This window comes from Wasmannia auropunctata, unplaced genomic scaffold (genome assembly GCF_000956235.1).
Source record: "Wasmannia auropunctata unplaced genomic scaffold, wasmannia.A_1.0 LD336000.1, whole genome shotgun sequence".
NCBI classification, from domain to species: Eukaryota; Metazoa; Arthropoda; class Insecta; order Hymenoptera; family Formicidae; genus Wasmannia; species Wasmannia auropunctata.
Genome location: NW_012026890.1, coordinates 4111688 through 4127945, shown reverse-complemented (window position 1 = coordinate 4127945; position 16258 = coordinate 4111688).

The following is a 16258-nucleotide window of genomic DNA, read 5'->3' as shown; positions in this document are numbered from 1 at the left end:
TTAATTTGTATTATTTCTGAACTCTGCAAAAGTAGATTAACAAAATACTTTTATAAAATTGTTTTATTTAGCAGTATCGTGTTGATGTTTTTAATAAATCGAGAAAGAGTAATATTTTTAGAATAAAAGTATTAAAACATATTAATTTTAATGATACAACAACTAAAACTTTTATATACATATATACAAGTTTTAGTTCTATATATGTGTATATTTTTATACATATTTAAGTTATTATATAAATTATTTTATTTAGCTTATATTACGGAAACCAATCTTGCACCTTTGAAAGTGCTTCATGACGCATGTGCGATTCAATAAATAAGATACATTATTTATAATATTAAAATTTCAATAAACCAAGAGCAATTTCTCCGCACTAATCTGACGATATTAGCATAGATTCCTGGACGGTAGATAATTCCGAGTCTTGAGGGGTCGAAGGCAGAGACGTCTGATAACCGCCCCTTGTAAGTTAGCGTATCTACCGGCGAAGAAGGGTAAGGAAAGGGATGGTTTCGGGGGCAGCACGCGTCCCTTCTATTAAATTAACGTAAGGCAAAGGGATGGAAACCACCCCCGCCCCAAACACTAGGTCAACCGGTTCAACCTCGCAGAATCCTGACTATTCATATGTTGGGCAACCCTCGGTGCACTGATTTTCTTGATAACAGATTAAAGTGTCGCAATAAATATTACGTTAATTTTGATTAAATAACTAACCACTACTGGCCACTACTAGTATGGAAAGCTCCTAGAAACTAATCTGCTGGATAATATTGTATTCAATAAACTTACCGCACGTGTGTATACGTGTTAACAAATATTACGAGTATGCGTACCAGCTTCTCAGAAGCGACCCGCACATACGATGTCACAATCGTAGAAACTGATTAAACAAGATTCACAAGCCGCCCTCATGGACGACGAATATCCTTCGGAATCTCAAACGATATTCGGGCCAAGCCTGAAGTTGTCACTTCAAAGATGCTACAGAGAAATGGGGATTAACAAACTGGACTTTAATTAAAAGATAAACAGATGTAATATTGCGTAATATTGAAAGAAATATTTTAAGGAAGGTTATATGTGCAGCAATTTATTACGAAAACGAGAGATTTCCTCCTGGAAGCGGCGATTAGGATCAACAAATTAAAAGAATGTAAATTGGAGTACAATTGCCTACTGACCATTGCCAAGATACTTTCGCATTGTCCGCAAAAGGATCCGCGAAGGGAAGTGAGGACAGCAGTAAACGTAATTTGAATTTCATGGCAGTTTAACGATCTTAATTAGAAAGCCCTTGCTCATCCTAGCTCGAGGCCGTCCAGGACCTGGAACCTGCAACCCCGAATCTCGAACCTACCTCTCGACTTAACCGGGCTTACTCAAGGAGAGACGCGTTAAGCCAGGAGGGATCTTAGCTCGCTGTTTATTCTCGTATTAACACCGTGCCTAAACTATCCGAAGACAAATCGTGTACACTACGCGCGAAGAAGGCACTCGACTGAGCTTGACCCTCAGGATAAGCGCCGAAGGATTCAAGCTGATTGATTTATCGTGTTAACGTGAATCAAACGATTGGTACGACTCGTCGTTGTTATTTTGTGCGCCTTAATTGTGTCTCGCGTTTATTTAATATAACAAATATACTGCGTGTGTATGAGTATATGATAGAAGAAAATACCAGCGCCATAAAAATTTTCTGCCTTTCCAGTTTAATCGATCAAAATATTTCACGCCTTCGCGTACGAGACTCTCAGGAATTTCGGGAAGAAAGGTTTAAGCGTTTATGCAGAAAATAACTTTGGGCTACACATTATGACAAAAACTCGCCGAATCATCCCGGTATGCTTCTGAAAATGAGAATAACAAAAAGTATATGACAAAGTAACTTTACAATTTCTTAGGGTTACAATGTAATTTATTGTGATTGATTAAAATTTAATTCAACCCTATCGTGTGTGATTGCATTTTATCAAAAATTCTTTCATTATATAGTTTAATGAAAAAAAAAAATATATATATATATAAATATATATATATATATATTTCTTAACGTATACATAATACATATTTAAAATATATTTGATGTATATGTATACATTTTATTAATTAATCTTTCATAGATAATATACGTTGTACATTAGAAAAATTCGGAAAAACAAAGTGTAACGGAAAAAGCATTTCAGACATGTAATTAGCTGGCGCAGCGAAGAAATCCGATGTTAAAATCAGGTATGACGCGGAAAACATTTTAATAATATTTATTAGGAACTCAGTGTGTTATGCGTGTAATATGCTATTTAATAGCCAACGCGGTCGCGCACCCATTGCGGTACGGCATTGCCGAAATATATCGTTTTAATATAGCAGCGTGTTTGCATCACGAGCAAATCCTTCGTAATATCCACTGGCCGGCCGTGTAGGAAAGAGGGGTAGAGGGGGGAGGTGAATTTTGCGCGAGAGAGTGGACGAGGTACTTTCGGGATGGCCGCTGGCCAAGCCAAGGCGGACGCGGGGGTGACCGCTGCTGAGGGTGGCCCCTAAAAGAAACATAAATAAGACAAATAGGGGCGATCGACAATAGAAAATATCGAATGTACAGAATGCTCCATAAATCGGAGGGGGCGAGGCTGAGCGAGGGTGGCGCGGTAGTGCGACGGGGCGCGGAGGAGGGTGGTCACCGTTTGCTGTAAGGCGGCCGATCTTTTTATGTTCCAACGCGCTCCCTTTCGCTCCCTCAGAAATATATCTATGGCCAATATCCGCAACCATTTCCCGTGCACGTTTCCACTGCGGATTCGATAAACTCGCTGCGTCGAGTATTAGTCGCTAGGTGTGCACAAGATCACACGCGTGTGTTTGTGCCCTTGCGTGAACGCGTGAGGAAAAACTCGTGCGGGGGTGGCACGACGAAGGGACCGAGGTAGCATTTAACTATATTAATTGCGCGATTGTAATATTCTAAGTGGCCGATATCTTCGTGCATGTTTTTATCATGTTTTTTTTTCAATGGAAATAAAAAAATATTCTGTCAGCACATTCTGCAGATATATGGAAATTCGAATTTTGAATCGCGAATAAATTTACCTCAATTAATAGAAAAAAAAAACAAGAAAATAAAAAATATATAAACATTTACTTTATTTCTTTTTCGTTTCTCTCTCTTTCTCTCCCTATCGTTACCAATTTCTTATTATATAAAAAAAAACATGAAGTCCAAAATTTATCGTCGCATTGGATTAGTTTACATTCAAAATCTGATCTTGAAAAAGACAAGAAATATTGTCTGATAATAAATGAAGATTTTGATTGATTTTACGTTGCGCTCGATTCTTCACGGGGATAGTTGTAAGACATAAGACATGTACGTATACTCGAAATGTGAGAGGGGGAGAAGGGAGAAAACGAAATGCATGGTATGAACAACGGAAGGGTTTGCAAACATAATCCAAAATTTGCGCAGCATCGTCGCGCGTGTGCACGCCGCCACCGAGAAAGGCCGAAAGGGGTTTCGTACGAGAGAGGAGACAAGAAGCGCGCGTACGACGCAGGGGAGGTCGGTCTGAATTCCCAGGTTTACGTTTACAACCTTAACTACAAATTCGACAGAGTTACCGAGGCATAAGAGGGCGGATTGAGTCTCGCAAGGGTGGTTAGAACTGCGTGTAAGAGTCACCCAGCCTGCCTCTCACTCTTCCCATCGCTATTCTCTTCCAGTTGTTAAGAAGTCCCTCTGGGCTAATTTGGCCTCCGCGTCCTTCTCACGCTTTATCGTCCTGCTTCTTCATGTCTCGTTTCGATGCCTCAACCACCTACGAGCGTTCCGCGTCATCTAAGCTCACGGTTGCGTCAAATTGGAGCTGTTTCGTCAGAAGACAGGGTTCAAGCTTCTTTATGTTAGAATTATTATTCGTATTCTTCGAGCGTGAGAGATTTTGATGTCAAATAATTAGCTATGTTATCATCTTTTTTAATATACACGTATACATTTACACATTTATAAAAATAAAATAGAAACTACTATATTTTCCAAAAAAATTAATGAAAAATAAATATAAAGATGTAGCAACAAATTTCTCACAGAAAATTACAAAATAATATTAATGTTAAAATGTTATATATATATAATTGTTCACAAAAATTAAATTAGAGCTCACAATTGCGAGCATTCGGTTACTTTAAATGTTTTTAATTATTTATGTTATTTTACGTATAAAGATAAAGATCTAATTCTGAATAATTTTCTATATTTTATTCAAAAACATATTAAATAATTGATTAAAAATTAAAATTATTTTAATAAAAGCAAAAACTCGCGTACAAGAAGACTCGAACGTTTTGCAAATCAAACGGTCAATACACAGATTACTCAACCCTTCCCGGCCGAAGCACCCTTTTTCTATAACCGGATAAAGAAACGAACAAACGGATTTTCGTGAGCGGATCCTCCGTCGTTGAAATTCGCCCCGACGCGGCGGTGGCGCGCGGCGGCCGAGCTACCCTCTTGGCGCGTTCGACGAAAAAAAGACGCAGACGAGCGCGAATTCTCTCCCTATTCCGACACAATACGAAGAGGTATCGAAATTATTTATAACAGCCGTTCATTAGCGTGGAACACTCCGGAGACGGCGAACACACCGACGCGAATAAAACTTCGATGAGTCATTTAATCAGGATCCTGACACGCCGTATGTATGATTGAATTGATATCAAGAATAGCGGTAAATTACTGGTAGGAAGATTGGAAAGATAAATGTCATAAAATAAGATTTCTTTGAACAAAATTTTAGAATTGAAGAAAATTTGAGAATTTTAAAATTCTCACCGCAAATATTCTTGCGTATAAAAAGAAGTTTAATTAATGGTCTAGAAATAAAATACTCGTTTCACACACTATTATTCCGGTTCCAAAATTTTCTTCTGCTCCATCCAACTTTTCTTTGCGTATCTGCTTAATGAAATATATTGAGCATTATAATTTTAAGCTGTAAAAGATTTTAGCAACATTGGGATTTGATCAAAATTACTATTCCATTGGAGCATATATGGTACAATTTCAGTGATATAATCGTAAACTCAATTTCTTTATTATTGGATCTGATAGTTGTACCGAAACTGAACTCGCAATGAATGGCGGTGAACTCGTCAATCGTGTCGATTCGCGTCGATTCTCTCTTAGCGGCGGCTCTTATCAACGGCAATTGCATTGCTGCAGTCGCCGATGCATTGACACCCCGTACGCGATCCCGCCATCCCCCGCGGCACGGGAATAATATTGCCGGATCCGTTATTTATAAGCCAGCTATTTACCGCCGGCAGCTGCCAGAAGAGCACAATAAAACGAAGCGCGCGCGGCAGTGCAGCTATGTAAATCCTGTTGGTTGCCCCGTATCGCGCGTCTGTAAATGCATTTATGATCCCCGGCTCTCGTACTAGGGAAAGTTTACTAGGGAATATGCTTCGTACTGGCTTATATCTCCGCTTGTCATTTGATTTATTTCAGATAACGAGCGTATTCCTTTCCAACGGTTGTTTATATCCACAATAATCTTTTCTCGTAATACAACCACAGCGGCTAGAATTATTGAATTACGAAAATCTTTCCCCTCTCTTATTTTTTATTAGTATCATTTTATAGTTTTATTAGGATATTCTTAGAATTTAGAATATGTGATTTTATAACTGATATTTTTTATATCAAAATCTGTACCTAATAAATTATGGAAGATTGTCATAATTAATTTAATCTATCAATTCCATTAAATTAGATTACATATAATATATTTGGAATGAGTTCACAAAAAAGCGTATCTCAGTTTCGGTATCATTTCGTGCTAGAGGAGCGGAAAACACGGGTGGTTGTTAGTGAACAATCGAGGATAGCACGAAAGATGGAGAGAAAGAGAGACGGAGGAGGAGGAAACCGGTGAAAAAAAGGTGGAAGGGCGGAAACCACGGCTAAGAGAGTAGGTACTTGCGAAAAAAACGCCATGGAAGCTATTAAGCATTTTTTCGCACAAGAGAAAAAAAACGAGTGCTTCCTTTTCTTTTATGTGAAACCAACGTAGAGAGGTGGAAGAGAGGATGGAGCTAGGGAGGGATGGTATTTATTACATAAGCGACAAAAAATTTTATCAGCATTATTTTAAGCTTGTCAGAATTCCGACATTTTCATTAAGAAAAAAAAATCGATTGTAAATTTAATAGAAAATTTGGTATTAAAATTAAAAACGCGCGGCGCGTGTTGAGAACACGTACGCATAGCATTGGAACAAAGCTTTAAATTTTGTTCTTATTAACGTCTCACATTATGTGTATATAATATTTTATCCTTGTGTATTTGACGCAGACAGCGTTTCTTGAGAATATAAGCATGGGAAAGTAAAACGCGGTGTACATCCACACTGAATCTATATTTAAGTAATCGCCTATATCTAATTGTAAGACACCGAGTTATTAGTATGGCGCCTAGCGAGCGATATTTTCTGGGGAGGGGGAGGGGAGGAACAGAGACAGGGGTGGTTTAAGGAACGCGACGTTACATTACAAGACATCCGTCCGCTCAGCACTAATGATAATTAGAACGTTAAAGCGGCTAGAGTGCAGGCGGAAGACAAAGAAACACATGGAGAGAGCTATTAATTTAAGTGCGGCTGTAAATGAAAAGTGCAAAGTATTTTTAAAATTTTGCACGGATGAGCAAATTATCAGGCGAAAAAATATCTTTCATTTGTTAAACTACATACACAGAAAATAGGAGCAAGTTCTGCTTCCGTTAATGTTAAATAATATCAAAATTATAAATATATGTTAATGAGATGTATGCAGATAAATTTTTAAAATATAATTTTAAAAAATAATTAAAATTTAATTTTTATATTACGTTAAAAATTATATTATAATATTTTATTTATATATATTTACGTATATTTTAATTTATAAAGTATGTAATTTTCTATATAGGTTACTAATAAATAACTTTTTAAAATAATGATATTTGTCGCGCATTATAAAAAATTATCCAAAGATAAAATATCATGATACTTTTTATGGAATGTCATTGATGCTTTTTATGAAATTTACTCGTTTCCTTTACGGGATAAGGAGTTTAATGCGAAGGAGCATCTTAAAGAGCAAGGGAAGTAGCAGGAAGTGTTTTATTGCATCTTAAAGCGGTATAGAATTGCTGGTAAGCGATGTTTCCTCCAACTTTCCAAAGTGTTTTGCACGCTTTATCTAACAAGTTATTCGATTATACAACTGTCGCGTACTATGAGGCACGACTACAAAATCTGATTTAATTCATTCAGCAATCACATATTGCATTTTAGTTAGTACAGTTAGATATTGTAAACATAAGTTTACAGATTAAAAATTTATGACAATATATGAAAGACAATTATATATTATTAAATTAATATATGTGAATATATTTTTAATTTAAAAACAAAACTGTTTTTTGAGGAAATATGATTTATTCATCTATTTGTTCATCTAGTTGGATTTAAAATATAGTAGACATAAAATTTCACATTAATTATTTGCATACGGATACGCTTGTATAGTTTGAATTATTTTGTTTCTTCGATTTAATTAAAAGGCGAAAAAGTTTAATTTTTAAAATAAAAAGTAAATTATAAAGTCCTTGAGAATAATATAACAGAACAAGGCACTGCTATTTTTGAGAAGCGCGCTACCGAAACCGGGAAGGAGGGTTGAAAGCAAAAGCGACTTGTTTGGCCACGAGGACGTTGCAGAGGGTTCAAGCCACGAGGGTTGGGGGTCTCTAAGTAGATTTCAAGTGGAAGATTTATATAAAGGAGCGATACAGCTTCCAGCGTGCCGTCACGTAAATCGGGAGTATATCTAATCCGCCGGCGTAAATGCCTCGAGACGTTTGTTTCCGCGACGTTTTAAATCTGTGGCTGAAACTTATAGGGTAAGAATATTCCTGTATACTTCATCCTCGTTTCTTCCGATTTCATAAATAAAAAGTATTTCGAAACTTTCACAAACGGCTGTCGTTGAGAAAGTTTTTATATACGTTATATAAATCCAAATTATTTTTATGTTTAATTAAAGAATTAATCCTCTTCCCCTCTGCCGTACGGCATATACAACACGCGTTACGCACACTGCAGAATGTACATGAGTCGATTTAGAGAAATTATAAGTTAGCGAGTCACGCGCGGAGACGCGATCGCGTCGCCGGCGCCAAGGGAACAAGAGAAATATTAAACAGACTTGTTTTCTCGTAAATCAGTTAGAAATTCCCCTCGAATAAGGGGGACCGTCCGTGGGAGGGCTGGGACTTTGAGAGGTGGCTGGCAACCCCGCTGGATCTCTAATGACACCCCCCCTCCGACCCCTTCGTGGTCGCAATTCATACTCGAACTGGCATCACGCGGCATCCTTGACTTCTTGATATCTACCTACGCAAAGTTTTTCTATCCGACATAAAATTACTGTGTAAAACGTGAAAGTCTAAAAGTATATCATAATGTCCTTCGGCCGAGATCCTCAATCACAAAATCATACAGTGTATCGCTGCTGGATCAATAAAGTTATTAATAATCCGTTTGCTATAATAATTTGTCATAATAATTTATTCATCTTGTTAACGTGCGTATGTGCGTCTTAAAAAGGAGTCTTCTAGAACTTGTCTGTTCCGCACGATCCGTAACTACTGTGAGGTCGATGTACGTAACTACCTGTTATTTGCCGTAACTACTGCAAAGAACTGCACTGCGACTTTATCTACCTGTCGTTCAGCAATTATAAACTTTGCAAGAATTGTATCTTGACATAGTTACACGGGCACACACACACACACGTCGTATTTATACTTTTTTTCAAATGCTTTACTAATGTTACTATCTCAGCTACGTTATGATATATCGTTTGATTTAGTTGAAAAGACACATATAAATGAAGATTTTGATTGCAAAAACTTAAAATTGACACATAAACTTGAGTAAATGTTTGAGACAGCACTGCGACTCTTATAAACAGATAATTCTTAATCAATTAATTTTTTGTGTTGCTTATAAAACATAAAACATGTATATTGCCCGTAGTCATTTCTACGTTTCATGGCTTTTTATTATTTAAGTTTCATTTTGCACGTCGCTGTTACATTTTTGTGGATCAGTAAAGCAATGTATTGCATGTTACACATTGCAGTTGATATATACATAGCTACATTAATATCCATAGAAATATAACGGCAGGATGCTAAGTACCCAAATACAATAATAAAAATAGTAAAACATAGATGCATTATGGATATGTCGCTCGTTCTTTTTTATATTAATGAATACTATAGCACAGAAAGGAAACTGCCAGTTACTAGAATAACAGCCGACAAGTTTGAAATAAAAAATACACGAATGTAGTTGTCTTATTTGCTAAATTAGCTACGTCTAATCTTACCTACATACGTCATATCTACTGGTTCACGTTCTATGCATCCCGATGTTCGCGAAATAAACAACAAACTAGGTAAAGAGTCAGAATTAATAAATCGATTTTTATGTTATATTATCAATTTAAAGTTTCAAGAATAGAACTTATTGTTAGATAATTATGTTACATTTTGAGAGTAGAAGATTTTGAGGGTAGAATTAAAATACTCTTTGTAACTTTCACAAGATAAATGAATGAAGACTTTTGGAAATTTTGAACATATAACTGTAAACAATGCTGCTTTCGTGATAAAGAATCTATAATTAAAGATAGAAGATGAATTTCATTACTCACATCTTTTCAATCGGTCTGAGTTAAATATTAGGTATCGCTGGATTGACTTTAGTTAAAAAGTAGAAGACATCATATCATTATTCTTTTACGGGCACAATATTTTTCCTCTGAAGAATCTGAAGACACGTTTTTTACAGGATTATGTAATTAACGAAAATCGATTCAAACAAAAATTGTACAACTTCTGATAAAAATATTTTTCGAGTATATCGACAATTTTATTAACACATAATAATGTAAAACGAATTTTATTCCGGAGAGAAAAAAGGAGGAAGCAAGAGAGGGAGAGAGAGGAAGGAGAAAAAGAGGGGAGAGGGAGAGGGGAGAGAGAGAGAGAGAGAGAGAGAGAGAGAGAGAGAGAGAGAGAATTAAAGACGTATATATCTATTGCATTCTTCATACTAAATCTTAATTGAATGCAATTTAAACTTAGGTGTACGTTTTATGGACATTTTTATTTGAATATAGAATATTATATTTATTGATTGCAAGATTTATTTTAGTAAATTTCGCGAAATTTAGTTTATAAAACAGATGTTTATTAGACACTTCATCTATCTGATGACAGATTGTGCAAATTACATTTCAAATACGTAATAATTCGATAGTCGCAGTGGATACTTGCAGTAACAGAAAGCGGGATTCTTCTTTTGCGACGCGACTCGATTTGATCACGATGGCGATCAATCTCTTTTAACGGTCTCGTCGAAGTTTTGCTGAGGATTAGGTACAGAGGGAGTGGATCCACGCGATCGCAAAGGATTCTGGTGGCAACGCGCAAGAAAACCACGACTCGTTAATTTGTCATTCTGAAGCGGTGGTGCTTTTGCGAAGCAATTCGCTTCGTGAGAATTCGTCGACGGTACCTCTTGTTTTCTTTGCAATGTTGGAGAAAGACAAACTTTCTGGATTTATAGGGATTAGATCTTACGCGCACGATCGATATAGAGCATTACGAAGGCACGATTTTTACTATGAGATTCATAAAAGTTTTCTGCGGCGTTATTCGTAATTCTTTTTTATATGTTTTTACAATTTATTTTTAACTTTTATTATTATTTAATTATTAATTTAATATAATATATATTTATAACATATTTAACGAAAGATTACTTTTGGAAAAGTTTGTTTACAATTTTTTCTACAATATTTTTACGATATAAATGCTCGTATATAAACAGATTACATTAAAAATTATTATACTTTTACATAATTTTCTTATAGATACATTAAAATAATCTTAATTCTTTTATAACATAATAAAAACTTATATTGATATATGTATATGTTTTATTACAATATATACAACTACGAACTTTATTACATTGTATAAATTTCGAGAAAAAAAGAAGAATAAACGGATAACACGAGATTATTTTTGCAAATGTCTCCAAGCGTCTTAATTTATAGTCATAAAGACGAACCTATATCGTATAAAAGAAAAAAAAAAGAATCTCGTCATTTCAACACGCAACACGGAGAATTTCCTTAGGTTTCCTAATTATCGAATTCCATTCTGAATCTGTTGTCCAATTACCAAAGTCCGGCCCATTGTGCATCGACGACGGGGTACTAAGGGAAATAAAGGATTGCGAGCATAAAATATCCACGGGAAAAGGGGCAGGCTCGTGAGGGGACGCGACTTCCTCTCGACGCTCGCGCCGACGAGCTCGCGGAGACGGGACTCTGACATCCGGTTGACGGCCGGAAGAACAGCGTCGAAGAGCTAGGCTGCGGGCGCGGCCGGACAGATGCCGCGTATCATTTATCCGTGCGTGTACGCGCTCGCACGATGTCAGCGCTCGCAGCTCCCATTGTTTCAAGACTTTTATAATTGGGTAGAGGCGGTCAGTCGCATTAATGCGCCCACGAGAGGCCCGCGTTGGCCAACTTTTCAATGGCATCGTAATTACACGTTTGCCAGGCAGAGGTATTACCTTGTGCTCTCTCGCTCAATCCCTTTCTCCCTCATCCGCGCATTTCCCATTTTTGTCATCTACCTACCCCCCCTTCTCTTCATCTACCGCTCCGTTCTTCGCGTTTTCTGCTTTCTGTCTCGTTGGTCTCTTCTCGCCTGTCGGTCGTCGCGTTATGTTCTCGTTTTCTTATTCCTTTCGCCGTTCCGGTTACGTTATTCTACTTTTTGTTCCTAACTTTTAGCTGCTCTGTTACAGCTCGTTAATTTTTTTTTATTGTCGTCTTTCAATAGGCTTACATTGCATTAAGTTTTTGATATGTCTGGAATAAATATAAAATACTTTTATTATATATATGTCATAGTAACACATGTAATATAAAAATGTATGCGTGACGTATGGGTATAGGTAGAAAAAAAATATATATATATATTATATTTAAGATTTTTATTCAATTCCAGAAAAATTGCTTCTAATATTAATATCTTTATATATGTCACTGTGTATTGGTATATAACTTGAACAAATCCTGTGGTAATTAATTAGATGATAAATTTTCTGAAGATGCAATTGCACGAGCTACTCTCAGAACCGCGAACGCATTAATCACTGATCTGAGCGACGATTTGAAAGCCTGCGAGGAAAATATATTTCCTTACCCGGCGGTCGGGCCACATTAACGGAAACAAACCGTTATGAAAATGTTCCGTAAATAGAAGCATGACCAAACGCGATGTGGTTTTGCGGTCTCCACCTTTTGCCGTACCTGGTTTCGACTTTCAAGAGGGTGGCAGCCTGGCTGGGAGGGATTATAGAGCTTTGCCAGGATATCAATTATAACCAGAAACAGTTATTCTGTGCACCCGAAACCCTTTCTGCCCCTTCCTGCTTCCCCCTGCCTGCCATCCGTTGCACCGTCCCGACCATTCCTAATCCTCTGTAAATTATATTATTTTCACTGTTTGTTTACCAGCCTCCCTATTCTGTACCCGTCCGCGCAGGATTTGCGGCGACTTTCCGGCTTTTGCCGTGTCTCACCCTTTCTCAGCCGGCACCGTATTAAAATCATTTCCCGGAACGCCATTTCCTCCGAAAATTTCACTTTCCGCCTTATATCGATTCAAAGTTGCTTCGTGATGCGCGATCTACATTTATCACTCTATCTTTAATTATGATATATTACAAATATTTGTTTTGGATTTTGTTATGAATTTTAAAAAATGTATAATGTTTGCTTTTATTTATCATGCAAAAATTAAACTTAAATTCACACTCAAAAGTTTCTGATCGTGATAACATTGTTATGCGTATAATTTATTTTGAAATTTTACCGTATTGTGAATTTTATAACAAGTAAAAAAACATTTGTACTGATTATATTGCATTAAAAATGCAAAAATGTAAAATCTCAGATTTTTATTATTCTATTTAGAGCTTTACCAGGTTGTATTATATAAAAACGTACACAATGCATATATACAGGGATTATTATTTTTATGAATGCATTAAACGACGTTAGGCAAAATGTACATGCGTATTATTTTATAGACCGCATATCAATTTTTTTATGTTTAATTGCCTTTTTGACAATACGGCTACATATATGCATACTCTGAATACAATTTTTAAATATACATTTTTTTATACATAAATATTTTGTGTGTGTGTACATGTATTGTCAGATATTATAATCAATCTTTTACGTTTTGATCTTAATAATGAATTTAGGCATATCAAAATACTTACAATTAGTCAAAAATATAATTCAAAAAATTTTTTTTACTAAAGAAGGCTGTTGAATAATGCATTGTACATATGTTAAAAATTATAACGTATAACTATAATGTTTATGATACATTAAAAATTATAATATATACATATATATAACACATTATATAAAATGATAGTACTTTAATGTTTTATTGATATCTTTATACGTCACGTGTTATATTTTGTGATATCTATTTTGTGCGACCATTAGATCTCTAGATTTGCATATTTCTTGATGATATTATATACACAGCACTATATCCACTATAATGATGGCCACTAGCAACGAAATCCCGTATTCCCCGAAAGAATCTCGCGACACGTACGATTTTTTTCACGCTACGCTTTTAACGCCCTTATTTCCCCGACGTCGTGTTCCCGGACACGAGCTGCCCTATTATGCAAATGTACTAGGTGAAACGGCCTGGACCCGGCTATGATCGCTCGGAGACATTTCCCGCGCTCCTATGGGGGCAGTTTGCACCCTGCGCAAGGCGGTGGCCGTGAAGGAAATGGGCTGCGTGCGATACACGTGTGCTCAGCTCACAGGCGCTCGTAGATGCTCGTATTTACCGATTTTACGAGATCTCCATGTTAAACTAATGACCGCTTGTAATTACTAATTTTTTTACATGATTACTACTCTCAATTTACATTAGATATTCTTGTCCAACTTTGAATAATTATGTGTTGCGTCTTGCTTTGTGGGCGAGTATATAGAATGTATTTGTTCCAACAAGAAAGAATTAGAATTATTTATCGATTATTTAAATTTATACACAATTTTCGTACGTTCAGAAACTGAAAAGGAGGATACTGTCTAAATGTGATACACATCAGCTATTATTGCTATTTAGGTGAGCTATCTCAGTTATATCTGATTTATATAAATAGTTGTGATTATCAACAGAAACTACAAACTATAATTAGCTTCTAGTGACTAGATTTAGTTTCACTAAATGAAATATTTTCGTCATTTTAATCTCATCTTGATGTCTTGGGGCTAAGAGTATGATTTGCCCTGCGCTCGTGGCAAAAATCCACGTGTGGGGCACCACGACGACGTGCGTCATAACGGTACGCTTATAGACGTTCGTAGGTGTAATGACGTCGGTGAATGTCCATGCACCTACGGCGGCGGTCAGATACGACGGAAAGAGGGTCTCCAGGAGCGGATAAGAGAGACACAGAAGCGGCAGAGGGGGAAGGGAGGAGAGGGAGAGAGTGAGAGAGAGAGGACGAGTGAGAATTCACCGGTAGATGCTTGACGGAGGAGCGGCGGGAGTGTTGTTGGGGTGATAGCGACCGGGGGTGGGTGTTTACTTTTGGTGTTGGGCAAGTAGCGCCCGGCATGCATGGTTCCCTCTGATAGCAAACACTGAGTATCGATCAGTATGACTCTGGTAAACAACTATTGTAGAGTAGTATAGTATAGAATAGGCTGCGACCCCTCGTCCCACCGTCGACTGTCCCACAACGGTACCCCAACCCCCGCAGGATTCTATCTCTTGCTCTGCCTCTGTCTCTCTCTATTTCTCTCTCTCTCTCTCTTTCCCACCCTCTCCTTCCTCCCCGCTTCTCGGCGTCATAACCCCTTCGTTCTGTATGCCAACCCTGCGTCCACCCGCTCCTATCCGCAACAACGCCGCCGTGTATTCGCGATATGCCTGCTTACGTGTCGAGCAGGGCCGACCCTTGTCGGCAAATTGCTCGGAAAAATATGACCGCATCCTTCAAGAGAATTTTAAACTGCAGGTGATCTTTCTCGGCTAGTTGCGCTACAGATCATGGAATTTTATATTTTGAAGCATTACAAGTGGAAAACTGTTATCTGTAGAGAGTCATATTTAGAGTTTAAGTCTCTATATTATTTAATAAATTAAAAAGTAATGGCTTTCTCTCGTCTCAGGATCTTAAACTACTTTTGATAAATTAAGTATATGATAGAATGTGAGGTATTTATAGAAGAAAATTACATGAAACATATTATATCTTTAAATGTTTATTTTATAGAAAATTTTCTTGTATGTATAATTAGTGGATTTTATTACATGGACTTTGATTTATAGAAATTGTATAATAATCTTCAGTTACACTCAATTAAAGTTTTTAAAATGAATAATCTAAAAGTCTAAAAGTAGAAAATTCGTGAAACTTTAATATTATATAATATTTAAAAGATTCTCATTGTCGCACTTCTTCTATTTTCTATTTTATATAGTTTTAAAATAATTCTTTTAATGACGCAAAGTTATTTCTATAGAGACAATGTAATCCCGCGGGATGATTTGAATTATTGTTATTAATTCTCTTATTTAAAAATTTTTTTTATTATTTTAACTTAATCTTGATTTTCTTAAAGACTCTATGGTTGCATATAAGACTATTATTTATTCTGAGAAAATTATTAATTCAAAATTATATGACAGCGACAAAAAGGGAGAGGGAGAGCGCGATGCACGTATAAATTTAGGCGCAAGTAGTTTCAGACACGTGTAGTCAGACGTAGGTTATTGACTTCAATATTGAACGTAGGGATGCTATGTTTATAAGCAGTTACTTACGTCGCTGGCCGAAGCTATCTACAACGTAAACTTCGAGAAAATCGGACAATATACAGCACATATGCACTAGAATAATTTTATTTAAATTATATAATAGTTTTTGGAGAGAATCACGATGCGCGCGTGCGCACGCGCGTATATTTTAAACGAGCGTCAAAAGTTTTATGCCGCGCAGTTACATTACATTAATAGACACGTTCTTTATTATTATATCGATTGATAGATTTCAACGCGATGTTTAAA